General features: G+C 35.1%; 1 pseudogene; it reads left to right on the plus strand.

Moving 5' to 3' along the window:
* The first annotated feature begins 11,985 nt into the window (after positions 1 to 11,985).
* LOC112864851 (U2 spliceosomal RNA) lies at positions 11,986 to 12,099 on the plus strand (annotated as a pseudogene).
* The last annotated feature ends 5,494 nt before the right edge of the window (positions 12,100 to 17,593 follow it).

Here is a 17,593-nt window from a genome sequence, read left to right on the forward strand (position 1 = left end):
AGCTAACTCTTGGTACAGGTATGGCTTAGCTTTTGGCCTGTCTCAGCTTTTGTAATGCCTTCTTCAAGAAGCTCTATCATTTCTAGCTTTGATTTAAAGTGAGAGATGTGCAACTCTTTCTTTTACTTGAACACTTCGAGGTTATTCCAAGGTGATTGATTAGCCTAATTTACATGCTGTTGGGTCTCAGGGAATAGGAGGCCTGAAGAGATGGAGAGAGATCAAAGAATGGCCAGTGGAGTAGTCGGAATACATGGATTTATTGATTAAGTTTGCCATCTTATATGGGTGCAGTTTGAAACGTCCCCAAATAGTTACAGTGTTAGTTACGTCAACATTGTTAACTAGGAGCCCACACTGTTGAGCCCACCTATCGTCTTCAATCCTGCAGCATGGTTACTATACTCATGTTCAATAAGCCAGCAACAGATTGGCAAATGACACAAGATGGCTCATGTCAACTTGCCGAGTTACAATGTTTACCCAGTCATTTAATGTCTCTTCCATGTTGAATGCTTTGAGTGTGACAAGAACACAAAGGGTATGTCCAGTCTTACATGTCTATTCAAAACCCTTTACCCTGTACTCCTTTCTTCCTGACTTTCCCATCTTTCTCTTTCTAGGCTTCTTTCTCCTTCCAGCCATGTATATTCTAACCATGTCCATATCCATGGATATTCTAACATCAGACTATAGTTCTTCCCATCCAAAGTGGATGATCAGGTGTGAAGTTCTGCCATTTCAGAAGTTTTCTCTCGTGAGTATCTTTCAGGAGTGAGTTTTTCATGCAGTCACAGTAACTTTTAACCTCTACCCACATTCCAAGCCACATCACAACTGTGAACCAAATTTGGGCTATTTTCCCCTGTGTCAGCTGGTCGTAAGGAATGCCCATGTAGACACAGGTACTGCTCATTGTTGGTAAATTGTGATGGGTGACATGACAGTATGAGTGACCTGTTCATGGAACTAGAACTTGTTTATACTCAGGTCCTACTCCTATTTGATCCTGGATGCACCACTTCTGACTTTCAACACATTACTGATAGACTTGTTCTCATGGTGGCGTTAGTGAATGATACTCAGCTCATTACAGGAAGTTTTGGCCTCACGATCTCTTTTGTGTCTGATGGTCAGAAGCTCCATCTCAATAGCAGTGTGTCAAAATGAATTTTCCATAAGTCATGTAATCCCCTACTGCAAATGGCCTGGCTTTACTCCGGAACACTGAAAGTACTCATTTTGTTTCTCCTACTGGGGCTTGCCATTAACTCCACATGGCATTTTTTCCAGCACAAATCTTCCAAAAACAGTACAAGAAGCAAAACTCCTCATATTTTAGCCCAAAACTGCTGCAGAGCCCTTTCCTGATTTGGATACTACTGAAAGCTGTCAATGTTTTTTGTCACTCATGCCACTCAATATATTGGCTGAAGCATTATTAGCCAGATAAGGAATATGCTGCTTCCAGAACACAGAGACTTAGCAGACATTGTGCTTACTTTTTGTGATGGGATATGCAAGACATAATAATTTGTCCATTTTCCACTCTCAGGACTGTATGTCTCATACCAAGCCTTCCAATTCTAGCACTTCTTGTTTTTCCAGTCTGTCAAGAATGATTTCTATCACTGTAGGTTAGTTTCTTTATTCTACAGTTTCATAGCCTGTATTTTTGTATATCAAGCTTCTTTCATTTACAAAGTGATTCTATATGAATTTACCAGCAGTGGATAACAGCAGGAGTTCTTTTCTATTTATAAACAATGTTCCATTCAATAAATATACTGCAATATTTTCTCTTGTTGACAAACATTAGGACTATGACTAATTTTGGCTATTATGAGTGAAATGTAGGAAAATTCTTGTGTAAGATTACTTGTGGGTGTATGCTATAATTTACATTAGATAGAAGGGGAATTTTGGAGTAATGGGATAGAAATATGTTCAATTTAAAAAACAGCCAAACGTATTCCAAAATGATTATACCATTTTAAGCTCTTATCAATAATGTATGAGATTCCCAGTTGCTCCAAGCCTCACCAAGTTATGTTTATCATTTTCACAGGGAGTACATCCTTTTTTGTGAAATGTCTGTTCAAACTTATTACCCATTTTTAACTGGGTTGTTTGTGTTTTTATCATTGACTTGTACGAGTTTATTGTGGATTTTATACGTTAGCCCTGTGTCTGAAACATATACTGTAAAAATGTTCCCTCAGAGTTTTCTTGTTTATTTTCCTAATTTGATTTACATAAACTTTTTTTTTTTAATTTTTTAATGTTTGTTTATCTTCTTTTTGAGAGAGAGAGAGACAGAGCATGAGTTGGGGAGGGACAGAAAGAGAGGGAGACACAGAATCTAAAGCAGGTTCCAGGCTCTGAACTGTCAGCACAGAGCCTGATGCAGGGCTCGAACTCGCAAACCATGAGATCATGACCTGAACCGAAGTTGGACGCTTAATCGACTGAGCCACCCAGGCTCCCTGATTTACCCCAGTTTTAATTTTGACAAGCCCAAATCATCACTTTCTTTTATGGTTTGCTTTTTCTGTGTCCTCTGTAAGAAATTTTTGCGTATCTCAAGGTACAAATAAATGTTCCTGGCTTCTCTTCAGAAACTTTCTTATTTTAGTTTTACCTTTAGGTCTATCCTATCCCTAATTGATTTTTAAGTAAGGAATGATATAAGGGTCAGGTGATTAATTCATCATGCAGATATCAAATTTTTCCAGAACAATTTCTTCAAGGGATTTTCCTGCACCAATGAATTGCTCTGGTACCAGTTTAGACAATTATTTGACTTTGGATTTTTTTATATATGCATAATAAACACGTATGTGTATGCATATATAAACATGTATATGTATACATATGTATGAATATTGTGCATATATATTTATGTCCGTATATTGCTAGACTCTGTTCCATTGAACTATATGTCTATCTTTGCACTGATATCACACACTCTTGTTTACAGTAACTTAATATTGTCTATCTATTAGTTTTCTATTGCTACATAACAAATTACAATTTAGAAGTTTAAAATAACACTCATTTATTATCTCCCAGTCTTCTACCTCAGAAATCTGAGATGGTATGATTGGTTTTTCTGAATTCACTGCTTAGGATCTCACAAAGCTGAAGTCAAGGTGTTAGTCAATTGCGTTCCTTTCTGTAGCTTGGGCTTCTCTAACAAACTTATGCTTATGCTGCTATTTACAGAATTCAGTTCAACTGTAAGACCCCCTTGTTGGCTGTTGACCAAGACTCAGCTCTGTGTAGCTTCTCTCTGGTCCTTGCATATAGCCCCATTCATCTTAAAAGCCAGCAATGGCCTGTTGAATTCTTCTTGTCATTCAAATCTCTGAAAGCAATAGCTGATTCTTTGAAATTATCAAGAAAATTGATAAAATTTACCCAAACTAATCAGCAAAAAATAGAGAAAAAGCCAATTTCTCTATTTCTCAAGAATGAGAGAAGTACATAACTACAGATATTCCAAGTACTACTAATGATGATAATATGCAACTTTATCTTAATAAATTTAACAATTTTCTAATTTCTTTCAAAGAAAGAAACTGACAAACCTAATTATAAATAGATAGTATGCACATGTCTCTGTCTATTTTAAAAATTAGACTTTTAGTTAACATGCACAACAAAACTCCAGATACACATGCCCTTACCAGGGAATTGTGTCAAGTCTTTAATGAAAGAAAATAATATTCCAACATAAATTATTCCAAAATTTGAAAATAAGGAAAAGCTTTAATCATTCTATGAGGCTAGCATTATTCTAATAACAAACTAAACAAAAAAAATGAGTATATACTAAACAAACATTTGCTAATGTCCAATATCCATTCCTTTCAAAAACTCGCCAACAAACTAATATTAGAAGGAAATTTCCGGGGCGCCGGGGTGGCTCAGTCGGTTAAGTGGCCAACTCGGCTCAGGTCATGATCTCATGGTCTGTGAGTTCGAGCCCCACGTCGGGCTCTGTGCTGACAGCTCAGATTCTGGAGCCTGTTTCGGAGTCTGTGTCTCCCTCTCTCTGACCCTCCCCCATTCATGCTCTGTCTCTCTGTCTCAAAAATACATAAACGTTAAAAAAAATCATTTAAAAAAGAAGGAAATTTCCTCAGTCTAATTCAGGTTGAAGAAATACTTCAAGCTACAGAATATGATATGCCTATAAAATACCTACAGTTTATACCTAATTAATCATGAGAGACTGAATGATTTCCTTCTATGATCAAAACCAAGGCAAGGATGTGAATAAATGGTACTAGTTCCCTTTCAGGAAGGACTGTGAAAATCATTACCATGGGTATTTGCTGTGTTGTTGCGAGAGTCTTCCTTTGAGGACTCAGTCACTTCTTCACACGATGAGTTTCAGATCCAGAAGTTGGAAACTGAATTAGGAATCATGATTTCATAAGGGGAGAAATTATTGATTGTGGTCATAGCTTTAGGAGTATGTGTGTATGTGTATATATATATATATATATATATATATATATATTTATATATATATTTGATATATATATATATCAAAACTTATTAAATTGTGCCCTTTAAATATGTGCAGTTCATTTTATGTCAACTCTATTTCAATAAAGCTGCAAAGAAAAATGAATTCTATATGTCCTTGATTGCAGTTCCAAATCCCCAAAGGGCCAGCAGTTCTGAAAAGGGAACTCTTTGACTTTATTTCTAATAATATTGATTTATAGTGTGATTGTAATATGTGTAATTTTGGACATTACTCAGAATTTCTTGCCCTGGAGACAAATTTGAATAGATTTCCTTTTATGTGGTTTTTGTTCCAAAAAATTGTTTCCATGCATATTAAATACAGAGCATATAGTTATGTGAGAAGCATGTGTGTATATGTGTATATATACATACATATATACACATATGCATACACATTTAGAAGCATGCACATATATTTATATATGCATGTACATAATATAAGTACCATTCTTTTCATAATGATATAGCCAGTGTGTGTTAGAAATGCATGTCTAACCACCAAAATGATAATTATATTTGTGCCCAGATGTGGGCATGTTACTTCTTGGGTCAGGACATTAAGGAGGGGTGCTGAGTCAATCTGGCCCTAAGTAAAGTGGGGAGTGGGCTTTGCTGCTGCCTCAGTCACCTCCAGTGCCCTAACAGCTTCATCAAACAGCAGTGGACCGCTCAGTTTCATGCTACTTTGTGGCCTGGAACATGAGGGTTTATCCAGGAGCAGTGTCCTCAGGTTTCAGCCTTCATGCCTGTTACCAGGTGAATCTCTCAGTTCTCCATCCCTCATCCAGGTGCAGACTGCACTTGGCTAGTACTCCATACCCGCCAGAGTGCAAAGGTGCATGGTTTGAAGTGCTGGCAGTGGGTAGGGGGAGAGAGGAGCTTCTGCCCTCCTGCTCACCCTCTGTCTCTGGCAGACCCTGAGTTGCCAAGACTCCAATGTGAGGCTCTCTCAAGCTCTTGGTCCTTTCCCAGCGACCACATTTGCCTTGTACTCAATGCCCCTCTGCCTCTCCCCCAGTGGTGCTTCAAATTAGGCGCTGGGGCCAGTGTGGGTGCGGTTTCCTCTCTGTCCCATGGGCCACACCACCCATGCCTTGTGTTTCGGGTGAACTCTAGGTGCAGGATAGTGAGCTCTTCCCCCAGTGCAGAAAACTCTATCTCTTACTCAATGATGGATCCTGGCACAAGAAGATGTGTTGCCCCCAGATTCTGAAGATTGCTGAATTGTTCTAAATTAGTAATCAGAACAGGGACAGATTTCTTTTAGTTTCACTACTCCACTTCAAACCCAGGCAGACTCTCTGGATGCACGCATCACCCAAGGGTTTCTCTTGGTTTTTTTCTTCCATCCCAAGTCTTGTGGTTGATAAATGGAAGTCCATGGGGGAAAAAAGAAGGTAGGCGGTATGGATTCTCTTTTGTCTGTGGCTGTCCAGAGATTTTCACATCAACCCACTCTTAGCCTTAAAACCACCGTAAAACTCCAAACTGTGTCCTTCTTACTCACCTCTCTAGTGGCTGCCTGCTTCTCCTACTGCTCTGCCAAAAGTTGGACAATTTGTCCCATCTCTTCTGGGGGTCACTTCTCTTTGCAGTTATTCAGTTTGCTTTACAACTTGAAGGGGGCTCAAAATAGAATTATGGTTTCTGAAGGCATTTCTTGGCATTTTTTGGCAACTTTCTACATACCGAGAAGAAGAAATGTCCAGATACTAGATATTGTACTGTGTTTGATTTATGATATCTTGGTTGAAGAAGGTGAGAAGTTTCAAAGGTGTCCATGTAGCTTTCTCAAACATAATATCTCCTAGAGCCCATTTCAGAGTTGTGGCATTGACCAATTATGTGTATCCCAGGTTTTCATCTTGGGATCAGGTATACAAGCCCCCAGTGGGTCTGCAGACTCAGTTAACCCAGTGAGAAGTGCACTTGGGCTAAAATTAAAGTAATATCCTGGCTTTTATATGTTCCCCTTCTAACAGTGAGACTGTAATGACACTTCAGATTCCCTGGTGCTAATTGTAAATTGAACTCTTTGTCCAACTGTATTTGGAATATTTGTGTATTTCTTTTTCCTCAGTGTATATTTGCCTGAATAATGGTAGTAGTTCCCTTTCAGGAAGGACTGCACAAATCATTACCATGGATACTTGCTGTGGTGTTGTGAGATTTTTTCCTTCTGGGGTCAGTCACTTCTTTGCACAATGAGTTTCAGATCTAAAAGTTCGGTACAAAGTTAAGAACCATGGCTTTGCAGGGGGATAAACCAGGAATGGTGGTGGGTGGGTGGGGAATAGCACTCAGTTTTCTCACCAACCATCACTGATTTCTTTTTAATTTACAGGTAGGGTATTGACACTGTTAACTGCCCATCTGTTTGTTGTCACTAGAACAGAATTTTCTAGTTAACATTTTTATGACTCTGCAGAAATCACATTGCTGCCCCTCAAACATTAAGACACATACTAATGAGTATGCCAAGCTGACTTTTGCTGCTTACGTGTCACCTCTTGCCATCCATCGTTTTGGATCCTAACACTGGCACTTGTCAGTAAACGCAGGTTTGTAACAAAAGCTCCTCCATCAACCCTGCCCTATAGTGGGGCTGCAGTATAAGCATACAGTGGTGCTTATCACCATGCCACTACTTATACTTTATAAATTATGTCCCGTCTGGGGCCTTCCAGGGAATGGAGTCCATGGCTGACTTTTCAGGTCTTACATAGCTTATTCCCTCCAACATTTCTCAACTTCGAACATTTTAATTCCTTCTTTAATTCCTCTATCTACAATTAAAGTTCTGGCATTTCTCCCTCATATAATACAAGCCATCGATTTTTCCATGCTCCTAGGAACTTGATCTTTAGCCACGCATATAGCATGCGTGTATCACCTCCTGAGAGCTTCCCCACGGTGTTAATCCTATATGTTGGAAGAAAACCCTCAAATCAATAAATTCTCTCTATGTGAGCCTTAATCTTCACCATCCTATTCGAGCACACTCAGAATTCAGTCGCCTGTAGACTTCCCAGATTTTCTTTTACATGCTGGTCAGGTCCTACAGATCCCTTGACCTATAATCAATTCCCTCTTTTCAGGTTTAATATACCTGCATTGGGTTATGTTGTGACTTAACCTTCGTTAATGGTTAAGTTACTAATATTACTTATTGGCCTAGATCTTGCAAGGGAGGCCTCTGCATTCTCTTCAGCTAACGATGAATATGAAGATGTAAGCAATCTGTTCAGGCTTAGGAGGTCCACTGAATTCTGAGAGTTTAAAATCTTTGAGCACCTCAATCTATATATCCTCATTCAATATATCAGAATACCATTCTTTCCCTACCAGGATCTGTTTTGGAATAGGAAACAGGCCTTAAATGGAAGCTTGGATACTCTCCATGTAAGCCTACGTGTGGTTCCCTGGGTCTTAGGTTTTTCTGGCCTGCTGAGGTAAGAAATATATGCCTCCAGGAGGACCTCTAGCTCTCACACTTAGCTTGTATTTTCAATTATCAAGCTTAGCTTTTAGTTATCTTTTTCAGAGTCTAATCAAACTGCATTATTAGAAACCCAGTTCCACTTAATTTGTAATTAACATTTCCCCCTTGTTTCTCAAATATGGGATATATCACATCTGTGAATGCATTCCCTTCTACCATTGTAGTTCACCAACTCTGAAGGTTAAAAACTTGCAGCGCAACCTTGGACCATAAGGCGTCTGTGTTCCACCCAGTGCCAGTCATAGGTCATAGCGTCTTTACTCTACTTGCAAAGTCTTATTCCAGAATCTGTTTCTTTAAGTCACACCTGGAACTGTCTGCAGATTTGATTTCTAGGAAAACCAACTCAGAGATTGAGATTAGCATGCAAAAAACTTATTAGTGAGTGTTTTGAGTTAACCCCTGTGGAGGGAAGGGGAAAACAAAGCAACACATTGACAGAAGTTGAGCTGCATGCAAAGCGAATGGAGACTTTAGCTGTCTCTATGGGGAGTTCCAAAGTTGGCAGTCCACCTTAGAATTATCTCAAGGTTGACAGAGAGCCTGGGTGCTTGTAACCCAACATTGATTAATCACTGGAAATGGGCATTATTTTGAGCAAAACCAGCTCTCTTCAACAGAGAATCGTTGACAGATGAAACCTTTCTGACAAGGAGAAAGTGGGGAGTCAGTCCTTCATTCCTGGTGGGGAATATGAGCGATCCATCATAGCATCCACTACAGGGTCCTTAGAAGCCATCAAAACAACCTCTCACATGATGTAGGACACTATTTTTCAGTTTCCACAATCTCTTACAGTCCTTTGAAATTCCACTACACTAATATGTTCATTTGCAGTCTAGTGCACTATTTAAAGTGAAATTCCAAACTTTGAAAGGTGGAACTTTGCCAAATGAAAAGTGATCATTTTACACCTAAGCCATTTTATTATTTTTTGTTACACCCTCTGGAAGATACAATTCTCCTATATTTTAACCGATCAACATTGAAAGAATAAAGTTAATGAGGGAATGGAAGGAATAAGGTTCTAATCCCAGACAAGCATTTTATTGAAGTCCATTTATTTTCTACAAATTCCAGAGTGTATGTGCACGCGCGTGCGCGCGCGCGCACGCACACACACACACACACACACACACACACACAATTAGGTAATATTGAACAATATGTCAGGAAAACAGTGGACTGTTATGTTCTAGAACTCATCTTGTATCAGTGGCCTGTGAGTCTCCTGTACTTTTTGCTACATTTCTTTATAATTTTATGCACTTATGACTGAGATTGGTCTACAGTCATTTTAAAAAATTATCTTTATCAACTTTGTGTAATTAAGGTAGTATCTCAACTTAGTTGTGGAGCTTTCATGCTTATTGTATCTAGAATAGCTTTATGTGTTCAGATGTTACACAGAATTAGGCTGCGGCGTCATCAATTCTAGTAACTTTTTAAAATGTTTTCAATCTTCTCTAAGGAAATTGTTTCATTCAAATATAATCTATCATCTAGTCACATTTTTAAATTATAATTTTATGGGAAATCACACATTTCCCCTAATATTTCAAATTTATTATATGTAGAATCATCATCTAATTCTTTTCATCTTTTATTTGTCTATGGCTGTGTGTCTTTTGCATCCTTAATTTTCTTCATTTTAAATTTGTTATTGTTTTAAAATTCTCATAAGGAATTAGCCTCTGTGGATTTCAAAATAACCCGCCTTTCTATTTATCTACCCATCCTTCTATTCTTCATGTTTCTTTTTTTAATTTTGGCCTTTATGTTTATTAATTTCCTTATCTACAGTATAGTAATATATGCCATTCTTTTCCTAGCTCTTAACATATAGTAAACACTTTCATATTGAGTACATTTTATATAATAATGAAGATAGGAAAGACTATAAAGGATTACTTTTTTACCTCGTACAAGATCAAGGTTTGTATTATTTCATTTTGTTCAAAATATCATTTTTTTTCCAATCATGGGTATATAAGGTGCTTATTTCAAACTCATACATTCTATACACACACACACACACACACACACACACGCAAAAAATATTACCTTTATTTTTCTGTGTTGCCATGTTTTTTTATGCTAGATATTACTATTTATGAAATAAGTATGTCAACATATGTTGCTTTTATAATTTTGAATAGGCAGCCAGGGAAAAGAAATATGCAGTTTGGGGGATTTAAAGTTCTGATTCATCTTTTAATATTATAAATAAAAAGTTACTGACATGTAAGTTTTAACAGTTAAACTTAGAAATGTTTTCTGGGGGTGCCTAAGTGGCTCAGTTGGTTAAGCTTCTGATGTTGGTTCAGGTCATGATCCCCCAGTCTGTGGGTTCGAGACCCACATCGGGATCTGTACTGTCAGCTTGGGACCTGGAGCCTGCTTCAGATTCTGTGTCTCTCTCTCTTTCCCTGCCCCTCCCCCACTCGCACTCTATCTCTTAAAAATAAGTAAATATTAAAATTTTTTTTTAAAAAGAAATGTTTTCTGCACATATATATGAAGTTATACCTTTAAAAAAACTAATTTGTCTATTTACTTGCTTAATATTTTAATAATTCAGTAAAATAAATTTATTTAAATTTCTGTTCAATTTACAACTTAATTATTAGATTTATTTATAGTATAACAAAATATATTTATAGATATAAGGCACGTATTAATTATGGGTGAATAAATGCATTTCTGTAATATTGTATATGAATATATACCATGTGGAAGATCATCTTCAAAAATCATATGTTACATATGATATTTATGATAAATATGAATATGTTGAAGACATGCATTATATATGTATTTCTTACATGATATATATGTATATATTTTAAATAAAAATATAAACATTATATACTAAGTGCATGAATGTATACTTGCATAATTTAAATAGATATTCTATTTGCATGTGTGTAGTTTAAATGGACATCATCAACATAATATATTTAAACACTTTAATATCTACAACTTTTCAAAGCCAAAAACTCTGAAGCTTTCTGAATGCTTAACCAAGATGTAATTTAAGTGCATGTCTCATATTCATAATTAAGTAAGCTGTCTTTAACATGAAAATATTTAATACATTTAGTCAAATTATCTTTTATCTTTCCACTTAAGACCATATATTCAATAAATGAGTTTCTTTTAACTATTGCATTTTATATAATGTATACAAGATAGTACCTTTAATTTAGCACAAATTTATCAAAATTAAGGGTTTTTTCTTCACCATTTCTGTATTTGTAAAAATTTACTTACCCAATAAAGAAGACAGACCTACCATTTATGTCAAGGCTGAAGTCAGTGACTTGAATTTTCAGACTGACAATATTGTCACTATCAGGCAAGTATGGAAGACCAAACAGCTCTGAGTATGTAGTGAATTTTTGTCCCACACAGCAATTTTCCAGTGGAATTCATTCAATTTTTCCCCTTAATTTGGTGCTCGAATCCCTACATTTCACAAGTATGTTGCTCCCAGTTGCTGCACTGCTTGTTTGGTTTTTTTTTTACTTCATTTTATACAATGTTTGACAAGTTCACATTCGGGTCATTTTAATGAAATATGATATTGTTTTTATATTTGGTTCTAGCTCTTGGCCACCAGATAGTAACCCTTCGAATGGGAAAGGTGTATTAAAGTTTAGACTACAATTTCTTCATCAAGTTTCTTTTGCATTTCTAAACTGTTTAAACATTAGTAATGTTTGTTTTATGTAATTTTATATATCTTTATGCCTATGTTTTTTCTGTTTCTTATATTTTCTGATATTAATATGGGTGCTACTATCTTTTTGTTTGTATTTTCCTGATATCACTTTTTGTACCCTTCCCCCTTTCTATCTCTCTATCTCTCAATTTTTTCTCTTTAAAAGTAAATTTCTATACCCAATCTTGTTTACCATATTTAATATCTTTGTTATGTTATTGCTTCCTGGCCTTTTGGCTAAGATCAAGTGTAGTATTTAATGTTTTTGTTATAACTAGACATGGCTGTTATTGATAGAAGTTATCATTCTGTTTATTTTTATGGAACAAGTGAATATGTTTCCATGATAAGACTTTCTGTTTACTATTTATTTTTCTTAATGGTTTTCCTTTTATGTGCTTATTTATTTTTATTTTTCTTACATATTAGTTTGATTATGATGCTATTCATTTCTCCATTCCTCTTGTGAATCTGTTAATTCTATTGTTGTCTCCCAGATCCTTGCTTATAACTTTATGTTTCCTCAGGCTCACATTTAAACACATATTTCTCTACAATTAGATGAATAAGTGATACACATTTCCCACATCTGGATAGATAATTTAAGAACTACTCTACTATTTTTTCACTCCAATAAAAAGACATTTGTGGGATATTTTTATTTTATTTTTTTTACTTTGCTTTCAATACTCAAACTCCTCTCTCAGCCAGTATAATTCTTAGGTTTTGCTGAGAAAAGATAGTATATTTAATTCCAGATTTTAGACTCTGTGCAAATGGCTTTTATTAAAAATATCCTTATTTAAAATTTAAGATACACATTCCCATTTATGATCATTCTCTTTGATTCAATTATGTTTTAGATCTAGGGTAGAAACATATGTATGCTTATAAATATATTTCAAGATTCACATTTCATAATATCACTTAGATACTTTATGTGCATCTCCTTTAGGCTTTTATAGTTTTTTTTTATGTTGTCACTTTTTCCTGTCCACCAGCTCTATTTTATAAGCATATATGGTTTACATCCAACTGATTGATTACTTTAAAGGGTGGTGATCCAATATAAGATGATCTCTAACTTTGAGACTAATGATGAGGTCTGGCTTTCCAAAACTATTCTATTTAAGGACCATAACTCTGATGCAAATTAATACGAACCGCATTGCTAAAATCAGTGGTTTATGTCTGTGTCTGTGTGTGTGTGTGTGTGTGTGTGTGTGTGCATGATATCACTGGAAGATAGATAGATAGATAGATAGATAGATAGATATACAGGTATCTTGTAGAGATACCTATATATGTGGATATATAGAGAGATATCACTATAGATAGATACATATATAGAGATAGATCTATCTATAGAGATATCCAGTGTGCTCTTATATAGAAACTGATATAGATAGATATACATATAGGTAGCTATATGTATATTTTATAAATAGATAGATAGATAGATAGACACATACAGACCCAGTATATCAGTGGAATATCTATCATCTATCTATCTAACCATCATCATCTTCTATAGATATTAAGAGGGAGAAAAGAGGACCTAGATACGTATCTCAGCCACAATATTTTGTTTTTCATCTTAGAATTTTGGGGGAACATTTTAGCGGATCTTTATCTCCTCATCCATCATCCCAGATGTAGCATGTTTAGCCATTTAACTATTTCTTTCCCATCAACCCATAAGTACCTCTTTTGTATACACCAAAGTACAAAAATACTGTAAAAAGGAAAATGATGAATATAACAAAACATGCTTTTCAATATCTTGCATTATATAAGAATATACATGTATTTTATTGGTGTTTCACTGTAATCAAGTACTTAGTTTCACAATGATCTTGCTGTGAACAATGGAATAAATGGATGTGTGGGAACTGAAATTATTCTTTCCCAATCATAATAAAATTCTTTGCCTCAGTGCAACTTAGGTCATTTAAGTGTTGGAAACTAATTCCTTAAAGCTCCCTATTGAAATATTTCACAATAAGAGGAGTATCATTTAACAAGCTGAACTAAAGGGAAAATGCAAGACTTGAAAAGTGGTAGAGATGATGACCAGATTTTACTCCCACTGATGTTATTGTAAAGTAAATAGGCTAGCTTAATGTCTTGAAGCTGTTGATGACATTTTTTCCAAGCACTTGAACATTAAATATCTGTCTGGTAATACCCTAAGGAATATTTTTCAATGCAATGACCTCTTAGAAGATCATCATAAAAATCATTCTTAATTAGGTTTAGGAAATCAATTTGAGTATCTGTGTAAATCAAATTTTATGTAATGCCATATTGAATGCATGGTCAGGTAAGTGTTAGGAAATAACATATATGCATTATTTTTCTAAATAGCATATCTAACCATTAAGTATTAAACATTATTTTTGTAAAGAAGGAGAATATTATTTCAAGTAAGTATTTAAGTTAAACACTTATAATTATGATCTGATTTGACATCATTACAAATAGCCAGGGGATAATTGTCATTGTTAGTGTCATTTATTTTTTTTTCTTTTAAATATTTATTTATTTTTGAGAGAGAGGGAGCAGAGCCATTGAGCATGAGCAAGGGAGAAGCAGAGAAAGGGGATAGAGGATCTGAAGTGGGCTCTGAGCTGACAGCAGAGAGTCTGACTTGGGGCCCAAGCCCACAAAGTACAAGATCGTGACCCAAGCTGAAATCCGGTGCTCCACTGACTGAGACAACCAAATACCCCTTTGTCATTGTCATTTAAAACTGTGGACAATAAGGCGCCTGGGTGGCTCAGTCGGTTGGGCGGCAGACTTCAGCTCAGGTCATGATCTCACGGTCCGTGAGTTCGAGCCCCACGTCGGGCTCTGTGCTGACAGCTCAGAGCCTGGAGCCTGTTTCAGATTCTGTGTCTCCCTCTCTCTGACCCTCCCCCATTCATGCTCTGTCTCTCTCTGTCTCAAAAATAAATAAACGTTAAAAAAAACAAAACTGTGGACAATAAAAGGAAAAAACATTCAGAAAGAGCCTAGAATTACAGTGTTATATCATATAACCATGATACTCAAATATGGTTTTACTGTTGTAATATTCAGGAGCACACTTTGTTTCCCAGGAATTAACTAGATTACTAAGGTAATACAGAAGACAAAGGCCTACCTGCTTCAGAGAACCTCAGCAACTTTTGTTGATGTTTGGGTGTCTTGCTGTACAATGAGGACACTGAAGGAATGTTCTAAAAAGCACAGGTGATATTTTACAGTCCCTTTAAAATCAGTATTTATTCATGGCAAGAAGAAAGTGTTATTGGGAAGGATAAGAGGATCAAAAAATTGTAACCTTCATTCCCAAACAGAAAATGTTTGTCCTTAGAATTTAAAATGAGTTATTTTATGCCTTTTTGTAAGCTAGTATTATTTGATAAATTTTTATCAGTATATAACACTATATGTTAATAAATATGTGTGTGTGGACTCATGCATATACCCTAAAGTGATCCTAAGAGGTAATGCTACTATCACATTTTATATGTGAAGAAACTGATAATAAGAGATATTAGGAAATTATGGTTTTACTGGCATAGTTCATTTTCATGTTTCTATCCCTCTATACCATGAAAGTTTAGCAACAAACAATTCTAAAGTCTCATGGTACTTCCTCTTTTTACATTCACATACTTTATTCCTCTTTATATCTTTTATTTAGAATAGTCTTTTCATGATCTTTAACCTTCTTTGGCTTTTCTTTTTTAACTTATTTTATAAAAGGGTTAGGAGCATGGCTCCTTTAGATATATGGTCAAGGGATGCCTGACTTGCTCAGTCAATAGAGTATTTGACTCTTGATCTCGGGATCATGAGTTCAAGCCCCATATTGGGCATGGAGCCTACTTATATATATACAATGTCATATATATACTGTTTATATACATGGACAAGTGCAAATTTTACTTTGTAGGTGTGGTAGCATGTGACTTTGCCTTATGTATGTATGTGTTCTTAAACGTATGTTTATCTAAATCATTCTTCTGCCAATAGAAACAATATCAGTTTTATTTGAAAGTATGAAATTGTTTTCTAAATAAGTACTAGCTCGTCCAAAAAAGTTCAAATGAGTCAAAAATAAAAGTATCTTAGCACTTAAGTTCAAATAATTAATGCTTACATAATTCTATATAACAAAATGAAAAGAAAATGGAAAATGAATATTTAGGAGTCACTTCCTTCAAATAGCTTAAAATTTAGTATTATATGAAATATATGCAAAATATAAGAATAATATCACAATATATAAATTAACAATAAATTATAGAAGCTAAATGAGAGATAAAAAGAATTTAAACCATCTAAAGTAAATAATATTTCCCAGAAGACATATTTTTATGAGCTGGGTTTTGGTAATAAAGTGTTCATAGGTGGAAGTTTCAGATAAGCATTTAACATTTTGTGAATTGGCAATAATAGGAAAAGATGTTAAATATCTGATCCCATACTTTGCAAAATTTGACATCCAATTTAGGTGGACATAACGAAGGCAGAGGATACTTGTGTGTGAAAAACTTGATTGCCAATGATAAAAGTCATTTTCAGAGACTTAAGTAAAAATTACCTGGCTTTCTATATGAAACATCATTATCATTCCCCCTTTGTCCTCACATATGTATGTGCCTCTCAACACGAAGTGAAATAGCTTGATATCAATTACAGAACATTATAGCCAAGGAATAGACATTATGGAAGGAAGAGAGAGACATTACCCATTATGAGAATGATCAATTCAATTATGAACTCACAGCGGTACTATACTTGCTAACTTATACTTTTATACCAAACAGTGCAAAGTAGACAAAGTAGGCAAGTTCAAATTAGATATTATTGCCATCATGAAGCTGATTCATTTTGAAGGAGCATTTTGTCTTCACTGGATGCTATGACCTCTGTGTGGCACTACTATTAGCTACTTCTTTATGAGTCATGGGAAAAATAAACCCTTCAGTGCTGGCTGGGGAGGCTTTGAGGTGCTTAGCTACTCACAGTACTAAAGCAGAAAACACAAGTCACTGAACATAGTTAATTTAATAAATAAAGGATGGTGACAAAATAAACCACAGAATGTAGCCAGGGGCTGCAGAAATAGGTATATGTGTTTGAAATGCAAAGATTAGTTGGATGTTTACGTTTCTTTGAGAAATAATCCATTCACTTGGTTGGAAATGAATGACCAAAAACAAACAAACAAACAAACAAACAAATAACAACAACAACAACAAAAAAGCCTTGAATTTTCAAGGAACTAGAAAGTCATATATTTGGCCACATTATTTTAATATGTTAGAAAATAAACACATTTCTACTTAATAATGACAAGTATATGTAGTAATTCCCTATTTTAACCAATTTTAAGTAAGTAAACACTTTTAACTTTAGATTTATAGGGAGAAAATTGACTGTATTTTAGAATCTTTTGAGTTAATTTTTCCCTATACTCACAATGTAATCGGCTATGTATAAACACTTCAACACTCTTCTATTTCAATGAAAAGTGGACATCCAGGTCCAATTCTGTGGGTGAGCAAAAGTAAAAAAAAAAAAGAAAGAAAAGAAAAAGAAAAGGTAATACAAAACTGTCACCATTTACACAAATATTGAATAAACTTTTTAAAAGTTAAGAATAGAGATTATCAGTGACTTAAGTTCTAAAATATCACTGTATATCTGAATATTTCTGTTTTCTCCATGCTTGGGACACATTATTTTTATTTAGTTTTAGGTACTCTATTTTCATACCTTATTGTTTTGAAAATATTTACACACATCTATGTATAACATCCCCTTATAGT

The sequence above is a fragment of the Puma concolor genome, chromosome E4 (genome assembly GCF_028749965.1).
Source record: "Puma concolor isolate L17-30 chromosome E4, mPumCon1.1.hap2, whole genome shotgun sequence".
NCBI lineage: Eukaryota > Metazoa > Chordata > Mammalia > Carnivora > Felidae > Puma > Puma concolor.